Source organism: Austrofundulus limnaeus, unplaced genomic scaffold (genome assembly GCF_001266775.1).
Source record: "Austrofundulus limnaeus strain Quisiro unplaced genomic scaffold, Austrofundulus_limnaeus-1.0 Scaffold3, whole genome shotgun sequence".
In the NCBI taxonomy this organism is placed as follows: Eukaryota; Metazoa; Chordata; class Actinopteri; order Cyprinodontiformes; family Rivulidae; genus Austrofundulus; species Austrofundulus limnaeus.
Window position 1 is genome coordinate 8,372,993 of NW_013952405.1, and position 4,281 is coordinate 8,377,273.

Here is a 4,281-nt window from a genome sequence, read left to right on the forward strand (position 1 = left end):
TGTGTGTGTGTGTGTGTGTGTGTGTGTGTGTGTGTATTAGCTCAGCGATACACATTCTCCTCTCGTCACTGTGGTCCTCCATCCACATGGCAGAGAGGGGAACGCAAAAATGACTCAGCCTGCAACTGAAAATATGGATGGAGGACCTCAGTTTAGCTTGTTTGTGTGTCGCAGTAGCACCGAGCTAATATACTGTATATAAGGCAATATAACATTGGCGTTAACGCAAAGGCTAACAGGCTAAACTGAGGTTTTTCTTCCATGAAGCAGCTCTGTTGTCCTCCATCTATATTTTCAGTTACAGGCTGAGTCATTTCTACCTTCTCCTCTCTGTCAACGCTCTCTGGTTTCATTTAAAAGAGACAATTATCAGATATTGTCCAAGATTAACCTTCAGGGTGGATATAGCTCGCTCACATCGAGGACCTATCCACGTCAACATTTACCCAGGTATTATCATACAGGTATTTTAAACAACTGACTAACAGATGTATACATCCCATTTGTTATCAAAGCATAACCTAACACTTACAGTAAGTATTGAAATAATGAAAAAAAAAAACCTGACATCAGTCCTCAGCTGTTCTTTCTGGATTTAATATAAACCTGACCTCACACCCTGAAGCTCCATCTGACTCTCATGTCTTTTCTCTGAACCAGTTCTTCTCATGATAAAAAATATTTGTTTAAAATGTAATAACAAATATATATTTCACTAATTTAAAACCTTGCCTGAGCGTCTTCCATCTTTCATTGCTTCAAATGACTCACTACTCTATGTACTACCATGATTCTCTTGATAAGATATCATTGCACAGAATATCTAATATGATTTCATACATGTTGATAAACTATGATCACCTGAGTTGTGCCATGGCTCTAGGTGTTGCCATCATGTTGTGTAACTTTTACTCTGTTACTGTTTAAAAAAAAACAAGTCCTGTGGCTGCTGTTTCAGCCTTTTAGCAGGTGGTGACTTTGTAGTGAAAAGTGATAAAACCTTTTGGCTAGTGTGAACTTGTAGACAAAGTTAGCAGTTAAATATGGACGAGCGAGCGTCCCAGGATTAAGATGACTCAATCAATAATATTAAATTTTTATGTAGGAAAAAGAAAACATACAAGACGTTATAAGCAAGAAAAATTCAGAGCAATAGTGACAGACAGTTTTGCCTCATTCTAAAGAGTTTCTCTCTCTCTCTCTCTCTCTCTCTCTCTCTCTCTCTCTCTCTCTCTCTCTCTCTCTCTCTCTCTCTCTCTCTCTCTCTCTCTCTCTCTCATCCGTTCAGAGGGAGGAGGGAGAGCAGTGAAATCACGCTGTGTAGCGCCTTCAAAATAAAAGCACGCAAGTTAAAAATTTCTAAATCAAGTATTTTTCTTCTCCTGACAAATGCGCCTTTCTCCAATATTGGGGGTGGGGGGGCACTTCCCCCTCCCATATCCCCCTCTTCCTACGCCTATGCCTGTTGCTTCAATGTGCCATTGTTTTCCTTAGTCATCCTTCCAATCAGTTAATCATCCACACCTGTTCACCTGTTCATTATCCTCACCTGATCTCATCCCTCCCAGCAAAATACTCCTGAACCAGAAGTCATTGTTCAGTCATTCAGTTTGTTGTCAGCATTATGACAAATTCGCTTATTTACAAATTTTCTTTATTAACATTGTATGTATGTATGTATTTATTTATTTTTACAAGTAATGCCTTGATACTCAGGACCAATACCAGTATTAATGCTGGTATCCGTTTACATTTCAAGTCAAATGTAAATCAGATACATTACATTTATACAAGTTGATTAAAAATTACATTTATTTATTTTAAAACTTTGCAACAGTACATACAGGGGTTAGACAATGAAACTGGAACACCTGGTTTTAGACCATAACATCCCTTTCAGACAGCTTCCTCTTGCATCCACAGTTAATCCTGTTGGATGTGGTTCATCTTTCTTGGTGGTATGCTGACATTACCCTGGACACTGTGGCTCTTGATACTTCACAAAGACTTGCTGTCTTGGTCACAGATGCACCAGCAAGACGTGCACCAACAATTTGTCCTCGTTTGAACTCTGGTATGTCACCTATAATGTTGAGTGCATTGGAATATTTTGAGCCAAACTGTGCTCTTACCCTACTAATTGAAACTTCACACTCTGCTCTTACTGGTGCAATGTGCAATTAATGAAGATTGGCCACCAGGCTGGTCCAATTTAGCCATGAAACCTCCCACACTAACATGACAGGTGTTTCTGTTTTATTGTCTAACCCCTGTACTTCATGCTGTTTGATTTGATTCATCAGTCAGAGGGGCTGTAGACCTATAATGAAGGAGAGTCACCTTGTTCTAAATAAAATAAATGTGTTTTTAAGTTTATTATCTAATGTTAACATCCTAACTCAGTGTCACTCTGTATTGGCGACTACCCAAAATACTGGAACACCCCTGTATTATTGTCTTTATTTTGTTCACCTTTATTCTGATCTTTATTTTGAGTTCACAAAAAGCCACCTTTGTCATAGAAGAGAGATTTAAATTCTGACAGGTTGATGAGTTAATGACTAGTCCCATAGAGGTTCAATTTATTTTCAGGTCTGCTCAATCTGGTTAGAATCTGGTCAATTATAAACTATTTTTTCCCAAATTGAGGTTGTGCACAAAACTACCTACAACAGGTAAGACATGTATTATTCTTAAACTTTCTAAAGAACCCCACTTAAAAAGATTTGAACTATCCCTTAAATATGACTTCCTTTGATTAAATATAACAGAATCCAACAGAAAGATGATTAACTGCTACCATCGGGACCTTGTACTTTACGAGCAGGGCACATCTATCATGTTAGAGTGTAATAAGAACTGAGATAATATTCACCTTGAACAGTGCCCATCACTGTACCAGATAAATATTATCTCAGTCCTTAAAGGGATGCTCTAATGGTTCTGATCCAAAGGTAGGTCATGTGTGACTTAATAACTTCTATTTGCTGATTTCATTGGCCTTTAAAACCAGAAGCTAATCAGGAACTTGAATCAAAATGGCATAAAAAGGTGAAGCAGCAGAAAGGGGGGGAGGGGAGGGGGGGGATGTATCCCTGCACACTTGACTTTTTAAAACTAGAACTCACTGCAGATCTAATTTAGCCACACTACYCGTTTTATGTTTAACTCTCTGTTTTGATTGTTCTGAAGATGACATGCTGTTTAAAACACACCACTTAGTGGGTAAATAAAACTTTAACAGACATTAATTGTACTTCATTGAGGGATCTTCTGTTTTAAGCTCTAACTTAGATGTGGTCTTTTTTAGATTAGGTGAACTGGACATTTCACTCGTTCTGGTTTTCTTTAACACATTGGTCAAAAAATATTATTACATACAGTATATAGTATTAAACATTATTTATATCTGTTTAGTGCCCAAATCCCACCCTACATTCTTTGCCAAAAGTGTTTTTTTTATTCCAGACAAGCAATCAATTGGGTGAAATAAAGCTCAAAGAGCTCAGGGTATCAGAGTGACCTATGCTTTTCATCAAGTGGCAATGGTTAAATTTCACCTAATCACTGTGATTTAGAACAAATTCCATTCAGAGCTAATGACAGTGTTCCCAGTGTAGCAGTGGTATTTTGATTTTAGTTACACAAGTACAGGTGGGAAAAAAACCCATCTTTGCCCAACACCATGCAAAAGCTTGAAATTACCCCTGATTGTTTTTATATTTACATTTTGTTTTCAAGGAGCCAGACCTTTTTATTATATCATTTCAAATGTTTTTTGATTAACAGACCTCCTGAAAGTCTTTAAACGTGTTTCTGTGGACCTTGACAGCTTTTCACTCATTTATTTTTTTGTCTGGTCCTTGTATAACCATGATACCATACTGAGTAGTGTCTACTTTAAAAATCAGTAAAGTGAAAAAGTGGTTGTTGAATGTAGAAGTAAAACTAAAAATGAAAATAAAATACAGAAAACAGTTTCAGAAAGTCATGCTTTTTTCCTTTTCAGTATTTAACCCAGCAAAGATCTGWCACAGGACCTGAGGGATGCCCAAATAACCTTGATCTTTATGTCAAGTTTTTAGCTGGTACTTCTGAAGAAATTTTGTAACTGATTAATTGAATATTAGATTCAGTTTTGTATTTTATACTTTCTGATCATTTCAGTCTGTAAGGTTGAAGCTGACAAAGAGTTGGAGTGTTATCATGTGTTCTTTCTCTTAGCCTAAACAAAACTGAGTGACGTTCTGACGTCTGACGTAAAAGGTAACACCTCTGGGG